Here is a 23,035-nt window from a genome sequence, read left to right as displayed (position 1 = left end):
AAGGGATCTCCTGTTATCTCACCTAATCTGTCACTAGCCTTTGGACGGCGTACCCTTTGTCAATCTTGAATTATACGTATACCCGACCACCCCAGTTTGCAGAAGTAAGGGGAATGTATGGATTTGGTTATCCTGGGCCGTGTCTGTATCATCAGAAGCCACAAGGATTGGGTTACCCAGGTTGTGATAACAATAAATATTGTGATAATTTGTATATGGAAGCACAGAATATAACATTGGTGGGTTGCATTACAAGGAATTGACATTACCCCGGGAGGCCGGTTATTATCCTGCTTGTTGCCCTATAGTGAATAGTACAGGCTCTTCTCTGTACATTAATTGTTCAGGGATAATATTGTTTAAAAATACAGTTCTCTTGGTGAATAAAAATAATCTGAGCACTTTGGGAATGAACTCTTGATACGCTGTGGTGGATTATCAGGGGCCAATATATGCGCACCCAGGGTTTTTGTTTCTCTCTAATGGGACTTATTCCAATGTCCAAAATGGCACCGATGATGTAGCTCTTGGGATGGTGCTGCCATTGGGCTTTCCATGTAAATATGCCCGACCCAAAACGAGGTGGGTAAAAAGGACCTTCAAAAAGAATTCTGTGAAGGAGTAACAGATTTGGGAGTAAATAGTTGTATTAAAGGAATTATATTTGGATACATCCTTTCAGCCATTTTTTCACTCTGTGGTACTGCCATTGCCAGGGGTGAGAAAGCTAGGGAATATTTTGTATGTAAGTTCCATATAATATCCAATACTAAAGTGGCAGCTTTGCTTGATATCACTACTCAGTTAGAAAGCATGCGGTGTATTCAGAACAGACTAGATATGCAGTGGATTTTATCTTAGCAAAGAGTGGTGGTGTATGCGCAGAAGTCTGCGACCAGTGTGTGGTTAGTTCAAAGAATTTGGAAAAAAATATAACACAACATATCATGGATATTATTGACAATGTTAAAGAAATGGAGAGTGGGAATTGGAATTGCTCCCTTTTTGGCAGTTGGGGTTGGATTCTTAAAGAAATTTTTTATTTTATTGTGGTGTTAGTGCTCTGTTGAATCCTCATTCAATGTCTTTCTTTTTGTTGTTCTAATTGTACCACTGTTTTCACGCCCAAACAGAAAATATCAGTTCATGTTACAAATGCCGCTTTGATGCTCCAGGAGGATATTGATGAATTTATGAACATTGATGAGGGAATATTTGAGGATTCGTCCCTCCTTGCTGTGTCCCTTTCGAAAGTTGATTTAAAGAGAGTTCACAGTTTCACCCCAGTTGCATTTTTAATCCTGATGCTCTATTGATTTCTGACGTGTTGATGCCGTTCTCATAACGTTGCCTATCTTTTTTTTTTGCATATTAGAAAATGTTTTTAGCTCATGCTAAAAGGAGGGTCTGTTAGATTAGGCCCGTTGATGCTCACGCAGTGATATGTATAAGTTAGCATTTGCTGCACCATTTTCTTCCTTGACTCCATTATACATGGTGACCGAAACTAATCTTTTGCTATTTCTAAGAAATGCCCTTTGCTGAGTTTAGTTTGTGCAATAAAGAACTGTTAGTGCCACTGCATAGATTGGGGAACAACCTTTACAACGCAACTTTTACAACGCACTACCATTACAACGAAACTGTTACAACGCGAGTGCATTGACAACGCATGCCATTACAACGCAAGTCTTTACATCGACTTGCACTAGATGGCGTGCTAACATTACAAATAGTGTAGTTTACTATCCCAACACCTTCCCTACTGTTAAGTGGACTGGAGTTAGAATAGTAAATTACACTTTTCTAATGTTAGCACGCCATCTAGTGCAAGTCGATGTAAAGACTTGCGTTGTAATGGCATGCGTTGTCAATGCACTCGCGTTGTAAATCTTTCGTTGTAACAGCATGCGTTTTAACAGCATGCGTTGTAACGTCATACATCCCATAGATTTCCCACTAGATACAGACCCTCTCTCTCCTGTCTGGTAGTTTGGTCGCAGCTCAGGGTGCAATGGCCTTGGACTGTGCTGAGTTGTGAATATACGAGAGAAGAAACCTTTTTTTGTATTTTACTGTCCAGCTGCATCTGCCTGGAAAATTCCACTGTAGGCGTGTTCTTAAATAACAATGAAATGTACATAATGTATCTCTATGTTTGCTGACCTTCAGTTCACTCTGTAGCTCTCGCAAGAGATTGTGCAGGAGGGGATCCGCTCTGAGTGTATACAAATAAACAGTTATTGGTGTATATTCTCCACTGTCTCTCCGACTCTTCATTTGGTATAGAAGGCTGAGAGGTGGTCTTCGGTGACCCGGGTGGCCCTAAGCGGGTCACTTCCTTCACATGCATGTCACATCAGTGCTTTCGCTTGATGATTATTTTGTGTTTAATATAACACACAACTTGAACTGAATTTCTTAAAGGTTTTCTCAGATTAGATGCTCAATTAAAAAAGCATCAACAAAATCAGTAGGTCTTGGTTTAATGTGCTCACGCACGCAGCAATAGCATCGTAGAGTGAGAGACTCAAGAAGGTGCCAGCAAGGATGTACAGAGAGAGTTATATTTGTAAAGTCCTCCTTCATGCAGTTCAGTGCATTCATTGGAGTGGAGGTGAAAGGCTATACAACAAAAGTCAAAGCATTAAATGAGAGATGAACACTCCACTGTGCTTACTCAAAAACTGATTGACAAAGTCTCACGCCAATGGATTAAAGCAGCTGGTTGAAGAAAGTCAGTTGTTGAGAGAGGCCGATCCAAAGCCGATTCTGTATATACAGTTATCAATAGGTCTGGCTGACAGAACAGGCTGTCAATAACCAGACCCAAAAATGAGGCACAGTGGAGGGAAGTGATTTGCTTAGAATCTCAGACATTTTGGTCAAATGGGAAAGCTGGGATTTTCTCCTTACTTACACATTGTGCTATTCAGATCCCTCTCTCTCTTCCTTTCCCACAAAAGGGCAGAGTTTTGTGTTCAGTTATCTATTGACCTAAGCTAGTACACTGTGTTCAATAAATACATGTATCACATGTTAATTCACTCTGTAAATGTATAAAATGCCAAGAGATCTTTCTTGAAACACATTAAGCTTTAGCAAAGGCAGGAGACTATTGTAAGTAAATCCTCCGCCTTCCCCGCTATGACAAACAGTAAAGAAGAAGAGGGCCGACCCCTCAATGATGTCAGATGTGGTAAATGGCAAAACAAAGGGCACTTCATTTTCCAGGGGGCCTTCATATGAAGGTCAGCTCGACTGCAGACACTGAAATAGTAAAAGCACTTTTCTAGATTTTGTGCATTCAGCGGTCACCCATCTTGTGTTTTTTTTAACTTCTAAGGCTTGTACCCACACGCAAACTCTTCCAGCCACCTGCATGGCACAGCGTGTCTTTCTCCCAAGGCAGGGGAGAGAGAGCAGGAGACAGAGGCTTCCTCCTCAGCTGAAATGGCCCTGGTCAGTCCGCAACAGTCAGTCACTGCACTTCGAGTATCCGTGTTGTTGGTAGCCAATGACTTGCAGGTCATTGCTCCTTGCCTTGGCCAAATCATTGCCTATGTTTTGCAGAAGTGTTGCCCATGATCTGCAGTCTGCCGTGCCTCCTAGGCCGGAGTAGTTTACGGTGCCTCTGATGTGTGGCATAACAACACAAAACGAAAACAAACTGGCTGGGTAATAAGAATGTGAGGTATATATTTGGTATTAGTGTTGCTGGTGTTTGGCTGATAAGCTAGCCAGACAATTTTGATGCTTTACTAAGCAACCTAGAAAGCTTGGCGTGGGGAAGTGGGATCCAGGTCGCTAATATGAAGCAGGTGTAAAAGTTTATTTTGTATAAGTAACTTTTGACATTGATCTTTCATATGTTTTTAAAAGTGCTCCAATGCTGATCTATAAAGGTGTTGAGGTGTGCTGAGATCAGGTGATGTGCCTAGGATCACAAGATATAACCAGCATTAAAACTTAGGGCCTGGTTACGAGTCTGACGACTAGCAGTGGCGGTGTTCCATCCGCCAGATTATGACTCTCTGAGTTGTTCTGGCGGTGGACCAACAGCTGCACCAGGGAACTGCCATTCACTGGCGGTGGCATGGCAGAGGGACAATGCAATATCCTGAGTGGGACTGGCGCAGTCCCGCCGAGCATATTAAGAGTTCCTTTCAACACTAGCCTTTTCATGGCAGTGAGTCGGCCAAGAAAAGGCTGGCTGTGGGGATACAAATGGGGCTATAGAGGGTCCCTATGCCCCCACAATGCCATAGGGATGCATTCAGGGGGCACACCCCCTGTCTGCTTGCACCCCCACTTCCATCAGGGCATGGACTTCACAGTCCATGCCGTGCTGGGACATTTTTGATCTTCTCATTGCGGTGCCCTATTTCAGGGCACCGCCGTGGGTAAGTAAGGCAAAAGGACCGTCTGCCTGCACGAGTTGTGCTTGTAATCAGACGGGTGGTCCTTGCGTGGCTTTGGTGGCGCTGTGTGGGCGGAGAGCCTGTGCAGCACCGCCAAAGTCATAATCGAGCACATAGACTACTTCATCTACTGTTAACCATTTTACCACTAGCCCGGTGAGGTATGGGTGATGAATAGAAGAAGCAGGAAACGGTAGTTTGATTTGAAGCTCTTTAATGTAGAGAGTAATCTTAAGACCTCATCCTTCAGCCAAGCCAGTGCAACTGACATTAGCTTCAACGCATAACATTCTCTTCACCACACATTCTTTAAAAGAACACCCACAGCGGCTGACATCATCATCAACTTAACATGGAGGCAAAGAAGCCTCAAGTAAGAACACTACATCACCTTCCCCTTTACATCCATCAAACTAAAAAAAACAAAAAAAAAAAAAACATACAAGAAAAAGAGAGAACCCCATAAGATTAATCCTGTAGTCGAAGGGGAACTTTCTTCACTCTGACTGGTCTCATACCTTCTGATTGTGAGAAGTTATCTTGGTTCCCAGAGGTAACATCCTGGCCACACATAGAAGGACACTTCACAATTCTATTGAGGTTCCAGACCCTATGATCCTGCGTTCTCACTGCGTTGCCCAGAAGCTTGACAACTCTGATAGGTTGACTAAACTTGGATACACCAAACCTTCTTTCAGGGAGTTTTATCCTTACCATGTCACCCACTTGAATAACAGTTCTTTTGACAGCCTTTCTCGCATCAAAAATGTCTTTTCTCTTCAACATTTTATTTAACTCACGGTTCTTCCAATCAACACCTTCACCAGTTACACCACCCACTTCTAACCTCTTGGAGGACACCCAAAGAGGATTTACTTGAGTGCCTGCAACCCTTCCTTTGAACAAAGTGAAAGGAGTAACACCCGTAGAGGAATGTGGGGTGAACCTATATTCAAACACCTTCTTCTTGATGGCTTCTTCCCAGTTGTAATTAGAAGTCAAGGCCAATTGCATGGCCTCTTTCAACACCCTCACAAACCTCTCAACCACCCCATTGCATTCCGGATGATAAAGAGACGCCCGCTTATGGGTGATACCTCTCTCACTCAAAAATTCTTCAACCACTCTGGAGACAAATTGTACCCCATTATCAGTCAGCACTGAATTTGGCAACCCTTCATTCGCAAACAAATCATCCAAAAAGTTGATAACCGATGAGGAGTCAACACAATTCACAATCTTGATAGATGGCCACCTGGAAAACATGTCCAAACAAACTAGGACATACCGATCTTGTGACTTAACCTTAACAGGGCCTAAAATGTCAACAGCAATATCCACCCAAGGACCAGAGGCCTGCTTCCTTACTAGCATCGGTTGAGTCCTACATTTTAAAACTTTATCACTACTGGCACACTGCGGACAATCACGCACCAATCTTTCCACGAAAGTATCCATCGCAGGCCACCAATAGTTTTCTCTAAGTCTCTCTTTGGTTTTTGCAATGCCCATGTGACTTGCATGTGCATTATCCACAAGTTTTTTACGCAAAGCCAAAGGAACAATCAATCTGCTTCCTCTAAAAAGAAGACCACTGGAAACAGATAATTCTTCCTTGATAGACCAAAACCCTTTAACCTCCTCATCACACAACCGTTTCTCACACCATCCATCACGAATATAGGAAACAACCTGTTGTAAAACAGAATCATCAGACAAAGCCACACACCATTCCTCTTCAGTGACCACACCTTGAGTAACCAAGCACACTTGTATGTCTTCTCCAAAATCCTCTCCAAGAAAGTAATTATCCTCTTCACCCTCCGGGACAGATAAACCACCGAGTCTCGACAAACAGTCTGCTAGAATGTTACTAGCGCCCGGCAAATAAGAGACAGAAAACTCGAAGTCTTGCAAAGCAACCACCCATCTCCTGATCCTATGTGACACCCGATCAATCCCTTTATTCCCAAATACCCCCTTCAAGGGTTTATGATCAGAAATCACTGAGAAAGCTTTACCCCACAAAAACTTCTTGAGCTTGCGAATGGCCCAATATACAGCCAAAGCTTCCTTTTCCACGACTGAGTAATTGCATTCAGCCCTCCTAAGAGGTCGTGAGATGAACAAAATGGTATTATCTGCACTATCCCCTGGTTGCAACAATACAGCCCCTAAGCCTTTGCCACTAGCATCAGTCATGACAAAGGATTTTTTCTTGGGATCAAAACTAGAGAGATTGGGTGCCTTGTTTAAACAGTCCTTGATTAAATCAAATTCATCACTACACGATTTATCCCAAACAAACTCGCTCCCCTTTTTTAATAAAGATCTTAAATTTTCAGTCTTTTTAGCGAAACCAGGAACAAATTTATTGTAGAATTCTGCCATACCCAAAAATTTTGTAAGTTCATCTTTGCTCACCGGATAATTGAGATTGGAGATGGTTTCAACCAAAGAAGGCTTTGGTTTGATCCCCGAGCCAGAGATTGAATGACCCAGATATTCAATCTCTTTTACATCAAATTTACATTTGTCCAATCTAAGAGTAAGGCCATGATCTTGGAATCTGGAAAGTATAAGACCCATTCTCTCATCATGCTCACGCAAGCTACAACCATACACAAGAACATCATCTTGGTAGACTTTGACTCCATCAATCCCGTTTAGTATATTCTCCATGACTCTTTGGAATACCGATGCAGCTGATATCAGACCAAACGGCATCCTAAGAAATTTAAAGGTTCCAAAGGGTGTTATGAAGGTAGTCAATTCTTGGCAGGAAGGGTGTAACCTGACCTGATGGTAGGCGGAAGACAAGTCTAAAGTTGAAAAATGCGTGGCACTACCTAAAGACGACAACATTTCTGTTATGTTCGGGAGAGGATAGTGATCCACCACCACAGCCTTGTTCAGTTCCCTCAAGTCAATGCACAGCCTGGCCTCACCATTGGATTTTCGAGCCATAACAACCGGAGAAACCCACTCCGTGGCTTCTACTTCCTTGATGACACCATTAACTAGTAGCTTGTTTAACTCATCTTTCATTTTGTCTCTGACCAACAGAGGAACATTCCTGACTTTGGCTACTACTGGGACCGAACTATCTTTTAACTTAATTAGATGTTGGTACTTTTTTAAACATCCAAGCTTTTTATCAAAAACTTTTGGAAACGTATTGATCCAATTGTTGCGGTCAGAGATGGAGGCTATGGTCGGAAGATCCCTCAGACACACTGAAGGCGTTTCGTTAGGATCTAAATAAACACCAAGATCCCTCTGATGAGACCAACTTATCAAAGAGTCTCCCTTCATGGAGACATATATCTTGCCTGCAGTGACCCTGCCTTTATAATCAATCATACCTTCAAAGTATCCTAACAGATTTATTATTTGTCCACCGTAACCCCTTGGGATAATGTCTGGTTTAAATAACTTCACTTTTGTGAGAAGATGTTTTTCATAAAACTCTTTGGGAATTAAAGTGATCTTGGCCCCAGAGTCGAACAACATCTTAACACACTTATCATTGACCAAGACATCTTCCATAGGACCATCTTTCACTTGGCAGCAAATCTGAGACACAATCACTTCTTCACCATCTTGTTCGTAGAGATCTACCTCCCTCACACTTTTTTGATTCTTATTGGATCTACAACATTTTGAAAAATGACCTTTCCTTTTACAAACAGAGCAAATTGCTTTCCACCCAGGGCAGTCTTTGAAATTAGCCAAATGTCCTATGTTCCCACAACGAAAACATTTCACTGAGGAATATCTTGCGTTTGAGGTAGGACGCACACTTTTGGAAGAAGTAGACGCACTTTGTGTGGACCCCTTGGAAACTTTGTCAGACCCTGTAGATACATCTGTTTTTATTTCCTTAACTTCAGCATCAGTACTCTTACTATTGTCAGCTCCTTTGCGTATAGCTTCAGAACAAGCTTTCGAGTGTTCATGCAACTTTAGGGTCGTGATGACATCCTCGAGAGAAGGATTGTCTTTTTACCAGAGGGCGTCTTTCGCTTTATCAATAGATGACCCAAGCATGAGTTGATCTCTGAGTCTTTCTTCTAAGCTCCCCCCAAAAGAACAAGTGGAAGCTAACTTGCGCAAAGAGGTAACATATTGTTCAACAGTTTCTTCATGTTTCTGGAGTCTCTTACCAAAGTGATAACGTTCCAAAACCATACTCATTTTGGGTAGGTAATGTAAGTCCATTTTCTTAATGCAGATTTCATATTCATTTAGGGAGTTCCCCTCACTGTCCGGTAAGTCAGGGAGATGTTCAAAAACTTCCTGCCCCTCCGAACCAAGACAGTGTAAGAATAAAGCAGACTTTCTTTCTGCACTCAAAGACGTACCGCAGACCCTGGCATAATTAGAAAAAACTTTTTTCCACTTCAACCAAGGTATGGGAGGGTCTTCAGGGGCAGAAAGAAAGAACGGTGGTGCGGTGACGTTTTGCATAATGAAGATACAAAATGTCACACGACAGAATAGCAATAATCTGAAGTGAAAAGTGACTACGAACCCAAATTACACACGTCACAATATACCAGCCAGTATCAATATAACGATCTACAACGCCCTGGTACAGTAAGAGCTGTCCCAACTTTTCAGTAAAAGAAAATGGTTACCCTAAACAACCAGTAAGTAGGTTAGAGCATTATTTAGATCTGCAAAAACAATTGTGACAAAAAGAAGCAAAAATAAATAAAAGCTGTGCAGATCAGCGTTGCTCCGGTAAAGAAAGTGAAAGTCAGTGTGGCGAGAATCCAGAAACAGACTTGAACACGAAGGCAAGTACTCACGAGGCGAGGAACCACAAAATCAAGTTTTACCTCAGAAAATGTTCCTCGAGTGTAGTAGCGTAGCCGGGAAGCAAGCAGTTCCGTCTCCGGTAGTATGACGTGTAGCGGAGGACTCGAGGCTGTTGTCAGGGCAACGTAAAGCAAAACGGGTTGCTACGCAACAGCCTTGTTCCTCGTATGAAGCAGCGTTGCCGGGAAGCAAGCAATTCCGTCTCCGCTAGTGTGACGTGTAGCGGGAGGCTCGAGGCCGTTGCCAGGGCAATGCAAATCAAAATGGGTTGCCAAGCGCAGGAGGGCCCAAACGACAAGACCAAACAAAGTAGTCCAATTGGGAGACACCTCACAGGAACGACAACAGGCCCCCAAACCAGCCAATGAGAGGAAACTTCCCTGAAATGCAACGTCAGACAGGAGGAGGAACCAAAATGCGCGTTTCAACAAGGCTCACCAAACATCGGAGGTGCACCGCTTCCAGCGCGCGTTTCAACAAGGCTCACCAAACATCGGAGGTGCACCGCTTCCAGCGCTTGTCCACTCACGACTCAGAAAACTCCGGATGAGCTCCCACGAAGATCCCAGGGAACCGAAGTGTAGACCGAGCCGTTTTGAGTAGTTTCACAGCTGTAAGTAGTAAGCGGTGTGCCAGCATGAGTTCGAAGAAAGAGATGAGTTGAGGTCTCTTTAAGAGTTTCCACTCGTCGCCAAAATGAGGTATGGGTGATGAATAGAAGAAGCAGGAAACGGTAGTTTGATTTGAAGCTCTTTAATGTAGAGAGTAATCTTAAGACCTCATCCTTCAGCCAAGCCAGTGCAACTGACATTAGCTTCAACGCATAACATTCTCTTCACCACACATTCTTTAAAAGAACACCCACAGCGGCTGACATCATCATCAACTTAACATGGAGGCAAAGAAGCCTCAAGTAAGAACACTACACCCGGCATCCCCTCTCCGCAGTTCACTTCATTGCTTCAGTCACATGAAAGAGTAAACATGTAAGGCAGAGCTGAAAAAAGGTTTTGTTTGCTACCCTGGCTAAAGTGAAACCGGCCCCTCCTCCAGTCACTGCTAATCTACTTTTGGATGACCACAATTCTCACCATGCATAATTTATTCTGAGCCTATAAAAAACAGACCTATGATATGTTGAGAGCTTGCCCAGGATCACAAGATTTGACCAATTAGCAAAAACTGGTATGAGAACTTAAGATGCCTGGTTCCTCATTTCACATGATCACCAATTGACAATCTCCCACCCTCTTTCACACGCTCTGTGCACATTCAATCATTGTCCTCTCTGTTGATGAAACAACTAGTGCAAAATGCAAGCAAATGTCTTGCTGTTCATAGTGTAAGGTCCTTGGACCCTGGGATGAATGTGTGAGAGAGCAAGACAGAGAATTTGCATGGTGAAGGGGTGGTGATGCTAGGAAGTACATACAGTAGGAGAGGGTGAAAAATCAGCGATGAAGAGGATGACCCGTTAGATTTGCAGATGGAAGAAAACTAGGCGTGAATAAAAGAGAGCGACTGCGGAGGAAATGTAATGTGATGTTAACAAGAGTGAGACGCTCTGAACACTACTACCCTTTGCACAGAACTTTGCACTGTGTAATTCCCATTCATAATGTCACAGCTGAAATATTTTCAATTCTAATTATTTACAAGACAACCATTGTTGTTACTCATTTATTTGATAGAGTTATCAATCATTGACAAAGACAATTGATCTGGCTTGCTTCAGGTGCATGTCCCTTTTGGGAGATATGTCTGTATGTAATCACAGAGAACTCAGAGATGCACCGAATTACTGGTCAGGTGGCATGCTATGTGAAGCATAAGAGTTTAGGTTACACGCCTACAATTATTTGGGACACACCTCTTGGAAAGGATTTCTACATATAATTATTTGGTCAAGCCCCTTTTACAAACTATCCATATGTCTGAAATAATGGATGTACCACCAGACTGTGCATGCAGACGCGTTGCATATATATCCGTGCAGGAAATGTATATGTACATTTCCCCCGAATATTGGTAACCTGGCCTTAGAATTGTAAATTATGATAGCCTCGAATATGTTAGCGTTGTTCGATGTATTGCTTCTAAGGGAAACAATGATTTTCAGCGAGGCCGCTCTGATACATTGTACTGGAATTATTGTTATTTGAAGGTTAAAATACAGCTTTGGTTGGCGGTACCTCCCCTGCATTCCACGCTCGGAGCAACAGAAGAAAGCCGAGCCGGTATCTCGTCCGACCACTCTCTCCACGGGTCCCCAGAGGGTCCGGCCTAATGACAGACCGTCTCGCACAAAGGGATTCCGCCTTTTGAGGAGCGTCCTCAGCCGAGGAGCGGCGCGAGAAGGCGTGATGGGAAGAGATTCCCAGAGTGCGCCGCGCCTGATGAGCTGCTGATAACGGAGAGATGACAAAAAGGACGATGCTGGGCCGGGGCCAGCGCTGGAGTGTCCTGTAAACACCGGCCCACCAGGTCGGATTGTCTAATTAATACTCATTGGTAGACTGATAACCCAGAACCTTGTTTCCCGAAAGTGCGTTTTTGTAACCGTAAATTGGCCCAAAAGTTCCCCTTTAACCCTCTCTAGATTAAACAGCGTGTTACTGCGTGTTCTGTACGTAGCACAACTACGCCGCCCACGATTGTTACATTCAGTGTTATTTTTAAATGTCTTTATTAAATCCTCGGACGGCACCTTTTCCCAAAGTAATCACTCATTGATTACTTGCTGATGGAGCAATAAAGTAATCAGTGATATACAGTGGTAGAAGTGGAGTAAAAAACAGAATGGGACCTGTGGTAATGTGCGCAAATGGGATGGGGTAAATGAGTGTGGGGTCGGGGTGAGTGAGTGGTGGGGTGGGGTCAAAGGCGTGGTTAAAAAAACTAAATATTTTGTAACTTTTTTCGGTCTTTCACCTTTGGGTAACCACATATAAAAGAATGCACAGCTAACATTTAAAATTAATGCAAGTTAAGTTGATCAGTGGGCAATGCACTATCGTACATTAAAGAACCTCTATTAGTTAATGCACTGCAGAGGTCTGTTTCTGTAACCTGAGAACCACAGAATTAAAACCTGGTTTGTACAGTGGAGAATAGTGTCTTGTGTATGTTTAGTGCTATTTATAGTGCTATGAGTTCCCAGTCTGTGACATAAAGCACTGTGAATATATAAGTCATTATTTTAAACTTGCATTGCATATAGTAGAAGATAGGCTGCTATAAAATGCACAAAAAGGTTTAAGATTCCAAACTATAGGTTTTAGGAATACCCAGACTGTAGGGAGTGCAATTTCTTGTATTACTGTTGTTTAAAAGCAAACACTTCAGAGCTCAGCTGCTAACTCCCTTCCAATACCACTTAAAAGGAATACATCTGTAACATCGGGTAGCTTCAAGTGATTTCATCAATTAAGACAATACCACTAATAATAATGAGTTGCGCACATTTACATTTTTTTCAAGCAAGGAGACACCCTGTCAAGATAACTTATTTAGCTGTCTGCCCCTTCCTCAGTTTCACAGTACAGGAGACTTCCTGCCTTACACTTCTGCTGATGCATTTCAACTGTCGGAATTAACCATTCCGGGGCGGTTGCCTTTTCATATAAAAGTAGGGCAACTGTTTTTCTTAAATTAAAGAAGCATGGGAACGTCTTGCCCCTCAGATCCCACCCACTGTTACCACTGGTGATACACCATTGTTTGCTCAGGTGGGGAAAGTGACAAACGGCCAGTTAATCATCATATTTGCATTACTTTGCTGCATGCACTGATCAGTTCACTTGGAGCAAACATGAAGATCGCTTGTTCAAGAAGTCGCTTTGGCCCACCTTTTAAAGATAGACATTGAAAAAATAGTGCCTTGAGGTTAGTGCCCTCTGCTATAGTCAATGAGAAGTGTGCAGGTCACAAGTTGAACTCAACATTTCACCCAGATAAACTTGATTACAGGAGTGCTATTTAGACAAGTGACTGTGACACATATTATTTCTATGTATTGTAAATGTTTTGGGGAATTTCTATGTTTGCGCAGGAATTGTACGACGGTTGAAGATTTCTGCGCACATTCAGAGGTCCTTATGAAAAAACTGGGAGACAGAGGTTACCCAAAAAAATTCATCAAAAACTCATTCAAGCGAGCTAGCTAGATTTTACGATTGAGATTACATGCTCGACATGACTAGAGACAGGAAAAATATAAAAAATAAAAGGAGAAAGACATAGAAAAGGTAGCGTTTGTGAGTCAATTCTCCAACGTCAGTTATCAGATTAAAAATATAATGAATAGGAATTGGAAAATTCTTAATGACGAGAGAGAAAATCGTCTAGACAAACCATTATTTGCCTTCAGACCGAATAAAAACATACGAAACTCCTTAGTCCACACCTATAAAGACAGTGAAGTTAGTGTACAGACTACCATAAACAATCAAAAAGCATTAGGCAATCACAAAAGTGGAACTTGTTCAATTTGCGAACATTGTATGACCGCTAAAACATTTGTCTTTGATGGTATAACACTCACTCCAAAATCACGGAATAATTGCCGTAGTAAAAACCTGGTGTATCTTTTGATATGCCCCTGTGGTTTAGGTTACATGGGCGAGACCAGCTGCAAACTTGGACTCAGACTTTTAGAACATAAATCAGCTTTTCGAACAAAAAAACAAAATGCGCCACATACTGAACATTACTCTAGAATCAACCATCAGAGTGATGACTTTAAGTGGTTCATTTTGGAAAAATTGACAATAAATAGGCGAGGTGGTGACACAGATAAGCACAGAAAAAAGAGAGAGCAATGGTATATGTGCAAAGTTGATACCATAAACATGGGCCTGAATTCCAGAGAGGACTGGATGTCCTTTATTGTGTAAGTATATAAGTCATGCAGTTTAAGACAGCTTCTAATGCTACTGCCAGTATAGCATATTCAATAGTACATACCGAGAATATGCAAGCCCCCGTGTGACATCCTATTTGATTACAAAATAATTCGATATAATAGTGCCAACAAAGTAAAAAATATTGAGGATTTATGAGTCAGGTAAGATGTTACAATCTAGAATGACGATTCTCCAATTATCATATAGAGAGAATCTTGATTTCATTAAAGACAACGGAGGCTAACATTATGCACTATACTTTTATTGCTGACCCAACATGAAGCCCTTTAAAGAACACATTACATCATGAATGCATTACATCATGAATAACAAAATTCCGAACAATAGTATATAGCGCCATGGCAACAAGTCAACATCCTCTTAAAGCTACGACGGACAATCTTAAATGTATTGACGATGAGCAGTATTTCACAAAGATGAAGAATCTGAAAGAAAAGAAGAAATTAAATTGGTAGTTCCATTTCAAACGAATTAAAAAACCTGCAATCAAGGAAAGAAAAAGTAAGGAGTTAAAGTTCAATATAAAATACATCAAATTTGTTAATCTGAAACCTGTAAAGAAGGTTAGATCACAAGAACAAATGCAAATTTGATAAAATGCTGAAAAAAAAAATAGTTAGTCTTCCACCAGGGTGTGGTGGGTGGGATAATGTTAGGCTTCGTTGGCTTTAATGAAATCAAGATTCTCTCTGTATGATAATTGGAGAATCGTCATTTCATTACAATACCGTAGGCTACTATTATGCATTTGTAAAGCTTTTTAATGCTGAACTGCTCACATGTTCCACAGGTCTAAGGTAAAATTGTGAAAAAGTGGAAAAACTTGACCAATCAGCAGCTTTTAAGATACCAGTAAGTGAACCTCCAGCCCAGAACCCTTTACTGACCAAAGCTCCACGAGAAGAATGAACCCCAAACTTAGATAAATATATTCCTGCTTCTGACATTCTAAATTTGACCCATCTAGCAATGGTAGCTGTGGAAACTGCTTTGGAAGGTTTTACAAACAAAATTAAGAGTTGTTTTTCATCAATAGGTCTAAGGGTTTGCATTAAAGTATCATAAGATATCATGCAGTCAACTACACATAATTTCTTGCAATCCGGGAAACAGGGAAAAAATGTTTTCCGTCATAGTTTTAGTTCTTTTCCAAATTTCAAAATGTACCCCGTCTGGGGAATAAACTCTACTAGATATATCTAAAGCCTTAACATCTGAAACCCTTTTAAATGATATCATATAGAGTAATGTTGCTAGTTTAGCCGTCAGTTGTTTTCTTGAAAGGGAATGATTATCTGGCTATGTAGAGAAAAGATAAAAAACAAGGTTAACATTCCATAAGGAATCATACCTTGTCGTGGGGGGACGTTTGAGTCAAATTCCTTTCATTACTCTACGGATCGGACGGTCTGAACCAATTGAACAGTCATTAATTAAGTAATTTCCTGCAGATATGCCCGATCAATACCAGTTGATTGGGCTATAGCATAGGCCTGAATTAAATAAACCAGCAAGGAAGTTTGCTAAATCCACTATAGGAACTTCCACAGGATCCAGATCCCGTTCCAGGCACCAACTACATTGTTTTTTCCAAACTCCAATGTATCTTCTCCTTGTTTCTGGTGCCCATGACTCATCCAGAAGGTCTTGGCCTGAGTATCTCTTGGCTCTCCTGAAATCTTCCAGGCAAGAAGGTTCATGTTGCCTTCTAGGAGGACAGGATTTTCTTCTCCATCCTGTCCCTGAAGATGACCACTGTTCCCCAGGATAAAACGTGGAACATCTTTTGCTAGTTCCATCGCTCCGGGAAACCAAACTTGTGTATTCCAAAAGGGTGTAACTAGGACTATCATGCACTCTTCTGTTCTGACTTTTAGGAGAACTCTCTGAATTAGGGCAAAGGGGGGAAAAGCATAACAATTCAGATTGTTCCAAGACTGGGCCAGGGCGTCCACTGCTTGGGCGATGGGATCTGGTCTCCAACTGTAATAAGTTTCGATCTGAAAGGTAAGTCTGCTGGCAAACAGATCTACCTGAAAAGGACCCCACAGGTTCTGGATCTTTCTGAAGACAAATGGATTCAGTTTCCAATCACTCGAGTCTTTTAGGAACCTAGAGTTCCAGTCGGCTCTTGTATTCTGATGACCAGGGATAAAATCTGCTTTGAAAATACTTTTCTGGTTCCAACAGAAGTACCAAATCCTTTTGGCTAGATCCGCAAGGATCTTTGATCTTGCACACCCCAAGCTGTTGATATAGGAAACTGCTGTGAAGTTGTCTAATTTGATGAGAACAACACTGTTCCTCAGGGTGGATTTAAAACTCATAAGAGCGTTTAAGCAAGCTAACATCTCCAAACACTTTATGTGGAGAGGGGGTTCTTCTCGGGACCACTGTCCACCTGTTTCTAACAAACCCATCCTGGCACCCCATCCTAGGTTGCTCGCATCTGATTCCACTGTGTGCTCGGGGGTGTTCCCGAAGATTGCCTTCCCATTCCAGCTGTCTAGGCTGTTCCACCACCATAGAAGATCTTCTCAGGCCTCCTCCGAAAGAGGGAGTGTATCTGAATACCATAGGCCCCTCCTTAAGCCCAAGGATTTCAGTCTTTGTAAGGCTCTGTAATGTAATGGGCCTGGTGAAACTGCTTGAATAGAAGAGGATAGGAGTCCAACTACTCTCGTAAAGTCACGTAAGCTGGCTATCTTCTTGGACATAACGCAAGAAACCTCTTTCTTTATCTTGGAGAGTTTCTTGGAAGGGAGTTGTAATTGGCTTGTAGTTGTATCTACCTGAAATCCCAAGAATTCTAAATTCTGTGAATTTTCGCGCGCTGTGCGGAGGAATACAGAGTCTTAAAATATGACACTCATCCACCTATTGTCTTTGCCGTATCCTGGTTCTTAAATTCTATATGGCATATCCGGCGGGCCTTTCTAAAGTAGTTTCTGTATTGATAATGTAATTGTCTAACCTGTACATGGCCATATTGGCCCATTTTAACTTGTTTCTATTGTCATACTTCACTTTTTTTTATCTTAGTAAATTTCAGGACGTGTCTCTTTTCCACAGATGACTGTTTTATTGTACTTTAATCCAGCCTAGGCCCTTGTATTAATTTTAAAACGACATTGTATAAGAGTCCTCATCAGTCTGTTTGCTAGCTCTGCCAACTTTGTAGATGAAGCTAGTTTCAGGTTGTGTAATTTCCAGTTGAAATTGTACATATTTTAATGTGTCTCTTTTTTTTTTACAATGCACTTTTATGGCCTGTGTGGCCGAAATAAAGTTATTGAATGGAAAAATTCTAAGAAGGTGTCAGAATAGATTTTTCCATAATGATGATGAAGCCCAAACTCTCCAAGAGATCTACTGTCCATTTCATGTGTCTCAATAAGTCTTCCTGATTTTGCGACATCAAGAGGATATCATCTAGATAGATTATTAAACGGACACCCTTTCTTCTTAAGGCTGCGACTACTGGTCTTAAGATCTTGGTGAAACACCAAGGTGCTGAGGAGAGTCCAAAAGGAAGGCTTTGAAATTGGTACGTTTTATCTTTCCAACAGAATCCTAGAAACCTCTGAGTGCATAGGAATTGTGAAATAGGCGTACTTTAGGTCCAGTTTCACAAGCCAGTCCTTCTCTTGCAGGATGTCTCTTAGGAGGTGAAAACCCTCCATTTTGAAGTGTCTGTAAACCAGGAAAGAATTCAGGTATTTTAAGTTTATAACTGGTCGCCAACCCTTTCCTTTCTTTTTTACTAAGAAAATCGTGCTCATGAAACCCTGTGTTGAGTCTGACACCCTGCAAATAGCATTCTTTAACAACATCTGACTCACTTCTGTGTTTACTAGGGTGGATTGTTCTTGATTCAAAATTAACTCCCTGGGTTGACGTGATTGGACGGGTGTTGAAATAAAATCTATTTTGAACCCCTTTACAGTTTCTAGTACCCAAGGATCGTTCGTTTTTGAAAACCATTTCTGATAGAAAAGTCGGAGTCTTCCCCCTACCTTTATATGGGAAAAAACAGGAGGTGGATTTTGAGATCTTACCTTTATCTCCAAAGCTTTGAGATCAGTTTCTGCCACCACCACGGGTACAGGAGTTTCTGCCTCTTTGTGGGAAGAAGGAGGAATTGTGACCTCTGAAGAGTCTTCCATATCCATGTTGGTTTTGGTAATACGGGGACCTGTATTGCCCGTGGCTGGAAGCCAGTCCCCTCCTGCCAGCCCGTCCAAAAACTCTATTGCCTCCGAACATACGTCTCATATTGAATTGTGCCTTACTAAAGGCCGAAAAGGTGGCAACATATTTCCCTAGGAGTTTAACGAAATTTTCGCCAAATAGGAGGCCTTTGGGGTCGCCTTGGACTTCTTTAGAGGCGAGGTCCCCAACATGGGATTCATTCTTATATGAATTGCTCTTCTACGTTCTGACGTTAGGCCGGCGTTAGCATTACCAAGCAAGCATAGTGCGCGTTTGCTCCAACCCCTCAGTAGTTCTACATCTACTGGGGTGTCATTCAGAGATGCTTCCTCTGCCAAATCCAATATTTTGGCTAAAGGGCCAAGAATGTTGAGTAACTTATCTTGGCACTGCTTGAGACAACATTCAAGACCTTTAATAGGGTCTCGGCCTGCTTTGAAGAGAAAGGTTAGGAGTTCAGGATCCAGGTTAGGGGTTAAGGCACATTTATTGTCTAGAAAAGGCCTAGGGCACTCAGCCCTCATGAGGTTTCTGGTTTCACTTTCAAGGGGTTTACGGATCCAGAACTTGATGAAATTGGATACGTGGTCCATTGACCACCACCTTGGGTGAGTAATATGAGTATGGTTAAACATCTCCTGAGGGGTCTTTAATTGTATTGATCTTAGATGATTCGACTAGATCCTCGTCTAGGAGGTCAATGTCCAAGGTCTCAAGGGGTCAAAAATGTACTCATTCTCGTCCCCTTCAAAACTACTAGTACAGGGAATTCAACGTTATCAGTGTGCAGACTGAGGTCATTTGTGCCAAAAGGGTCACTGTGTCTTCTTGTGTCGCGAGGGACACCTCTTCTTGTTGCGCCAATAAGGCTGCTCTTTCTAGTTGTGTCGCTTTGGACACCTGGACTGAGAGTAGTCTGATCTTTCGTAGCGCGTAGGCTATCCTGTGGTAAAATATGGTCTTTTGTAGTGCTTAGGCTACCTAGGGAGAAGGCTTGGTCCTTTGTAGCGCATAGGCTACCATGGGGTTAAAGGTGTTTAGTTTTCTTTGAAGCCTTTCCTCCTTTTTTAGGTGAGGGTTCATCTTCTTCAGAGAGGATCACTGAGTCCTCTTCAGTCACAAAATCCCTTTTTCTTTTGTTCATAATAGAATCAACAGCCTCTTTTAATGAGGACTTAAGATGTTTTTTCCAGATAATTTGGCTTTATTAGGGAAGGTATTTCTCCTTTTATAACATTTTTATTCTATAAGTAAGGAGAGCTTGTTATTAACAATAATCCTATAACGAGTGATAAGGTGGAGGTCTTACCACTTTGAAAGTCTTGTGGGAGGCCGTTAGCTGCTCGCACTGTGTGTTGTTATGGGAAACACAGTGCAAACATATTTGCATTTCTCTTCTCGTCATTAATATTTATCTCCCCTTTCTGTCTTTATTTGATGGGAAATTGCTGTATAGATACTGGGGGGAGAGGTCACGAACGTAGCGTGACCTCTGCCGTGCACGTTGTGGTATGGGGAGAGTCGGGCAGATGGACCGCTCTCCTCGAAAGAGTAAAGCCCCTCTGAGGTCTCGCAGCACAGGGAGGAAAAAGGATTCCCAGCGCGGATCAGCTCAGGGCGTCTGAGGCCTGGCAGCACACTGAGAAAGCTCCCAGCGTGGCTCGGTTCAGCGCGTTAAAGAGCTTCCAGCGTGACTCGCTTCAGTGCATCATAGAGCGTATGACCGGAGCAAGGTAAACGGTCATGTTAAGAGTATTCGCAGAGTTTTTCCTGTTAAAGGTGGACAATTAAAGGAAAGGAGAGGAGGGGATGGCCCAACCATAAATTGGAGGGGGTGATGAATCAAACAAAGTTAGGGAATAACTTACCTGAGAAAGGGTTGTAAGAAAATATCACAAATATGAAAAATATAACTGACTGTAACTAGTTAAATTTGGTAGGGCTACTTACCTTGGTAGCTAGTTAAGTTAAGAGAACAATGAATAGGAATTTAAATGAGGGTCATAATGAAATGAACTAGGAGAGTGAAGAAAAGTATACTTAACTGTCCAGGAGCAGCGAATAAAAGAGGATGTTGACTAGTTGCCATGGCGCTATATACTATTGTTTGGAATTTGTCTTATTCATGATGTAATGCATTCATGAAGTAATGTGTTCTTTAAAGGGCTGCATGTTGGGGCAGCAATAAAAGTATATTGTATAATGGTAGCCTCCGGTCTTGTAATGAAATTGTAAACATTGCACAGTGAAAATGGTGAAAAGTAACACATTCCAAGATGGCGGCAATTTCCCTGTAGAATGTAAGCGTAGGTGTGATGGCTATCCCTCTTCTATTTTTATTACTGACACCGGAAGAGCTGCCTACCCCGGAAATAGAATTCCGGGTGTACTCAATACAGGATGGGCAAATTACAATCAGATGGAGCCGGATCAGGGTAAATAAAAAGAGAGTGGTGAGAACAGGGTTGTTAAACTTCACAAAAACCGGGAACAGAACGGGACGCCTAGCCAAGCCGACAGGTAAGCATGCGGCGTCCATATTACGACACATGGGGAATCAACTCTGTGCATTTTTTTAGCAGGAAGGGGACCGTGATATTGTTTCATGCAATAAAAACAGCATGAGGCCCCACAAGGTAAAATTGTTCTCGGTAAATATTCAAGAAATCTCCTAAATACGTTTTCCTCAGTCCAGAAAGCGAAAACAATTGGACTTCATGATATTTTATCACGAGGGTTGGACGCGATGTGCTTCACATATTTGAAGCTTAAAATTAGGTCCCTCCATTTGGAATGATACTCCAGCAATATCGCGTGAATTAATTAAAACCCGGGGTGGGTTTTTCTATGGCAAGGAGAGCCTACTATCATGACAATTTTCATGATATTTTTCCCTTTCTCTAGACCTAATTGAAAAAGGGTGGTTGGATCAAAATTGGCAGGACCAGGGATTTGCATCTAGTGTGGCAGGCTCGTCCTAAAGGTATGTCAATAATACAAGCACACGCAGTAAGAAAAAGTAAAGTTAAATAATAAGAGGCAACTAAGGACCTAGTAGTACTTTGTTCTTACATGTACTATATTCCTGCAGATCACAACAGACTAAACGAAGGGTGTGATTGAAACCCCAGTGATTTTACTACCTGATGTTTGAAAATATTCTCTTTTTATCAGGACAGAGACACAGGTGAGGGACCAATTTTGCTGTCACTATGAGTGTATTCAATATAACTGCAGGCAATAGATGATACAGAGATTCAGATCTTTAACACTCTATTCATATTCATATTTAATTAGAATGGTTCTTTATTTATAGATACGCCCAGAGACTTAGACTATGAGATACAGTCAAGGAGGACGGAGTTACTTACTCCTCCAGCTATCCGTTATACAAACAAACTCAAGAGAAAAAACAAAGAAAGGTTTTTCCCTTCATTTAATCAGCAAGTACAAGGTGAGATAAGCAACAGAATAACTATCCCTATAGATTATTTACTAAAGGGTCTGTGCCTCGAGTGAGTTAGAAGCCCAATATTGGGGGTGTAAGTTAAATGTTTTGAGTGTGAGTGTATGGACATATAGGGGAATTATAATGTGAAGCCCAAATAAATGGCGAATATTAGAAATAGGAGTTTCTTTCTAAATGGTTTATCAATACAAGTTCTTCTGGTGCTCTATTGAAAATTATTTTTTAAAGATAGGATTGTGGACTATTTCCAAATGTGATGATAATACCATAAGCTACATGCTTATGTACATATACTATGACGTTTTGTGATTTGAATTAAGTAAAATACAGTTAGTTGTTGATAAGTAGAAAATTATGTGTGTGCTAACATATGGGTATTTTTATTTTAGTTTTCTTCAAAAAATCATTTGACCAGGAGAGTTACAGATACAGTCTTGAAAAAGATGGTGCAATAATACTTTTCCATCGAAACGAGTGAGACGCTCCATGACACAATCCGTTATGGCGGGAACCACAGATTACTAATTAACTCTTCAGTATTGGGTTCAAGTGCTTGATATTGTTTTATCATGGATGTGTATTCTTCCAATGACAAAGTGTACTGTCTTTTATGTGTACTCTCTATGTTAGATCGTATAGATTTTTTATTGTGATTCCGGGTTAGGAATTGATTTGGTTGGTCATATTACAAAGGAACATTACCAACCATATATGTGTAATATTTTGGCTTGTTCTTTGATTAAGTGTTATAACAAACAAAGTCTTTTCAATATGGATTTCAATATGTATTTCTTCTTGTATTTCGTTTTGATATAACAATAAATTGATCTATTTTTCATATTTTATTATTGTGAACTTGGGCTTACTATTATATCTCCCTTGTGTAGCTGATGCATGTGTAGTGGTTGAAAGATTGTATGGTTGAAGCCAACACGAGTGGATGTGATTAGCACTTTGCACTCTCAATATAGGGTAATCCAAAGGAAATTGCCTTTTTGATAATGTTTAGGTAAAGTACTTACTACCCCTGATGTGGCATTAAAGTACTTTGTGGCGAGTAGCACACTATTCCCTGGAACACAAGGTTTGGGTTAATTTAGTCGTTTTTGGTTGATGAGTTTAGTCTTTACAATGCATGCCTTTATCACACATGTAACACATGTAATACCACGTATTGACCTTTG

At 41.5% G+C, this 23,035-nt stretch overlaps 1 long non-coding RNA gene across 1 annotated transcript in view; it reads right to left on the bottom strand.

Annotated features, from left to right (window-relative positions):
* Positions 1 to 14,505: 14,505 nt before the first annotated feature.
* Positions 14,506 to 23,035, bottom strand: part of LOC146835022 (uncharacterized) — a 172,861-nt gene continuing 164,331 nt past the window's right edge. The window contains exon 5 of the long non-coding RNA XR_014960368.1: positions 14,506 to 14,595. This is a non-coding gene — a long non-coding RNA (uncharacterized LOC146835022). The remainder of the gene's footprint in view (positions 14,596 to 23,035) is intronic.

This window comes from Triturus cristatus, chromosome 4_2, assembly GCF_964204655.1.
Source record: "Triturus cristatus chromosome 4_2, aTriCri1.1, whole genome shotgun sequence".
In the NCBI taxonomy this organism is placed as follows: domain Eukaryota; kingdom Metazoa; phylum Chordata; class Amphibia; order Caudata; family Salamandridae; genus Triturus; species Triturus cristatus.
Note: the sequence above shows the minus strand (reverse complement) of the source record. Positions and strands in the feature narration are given on the sequence as shown.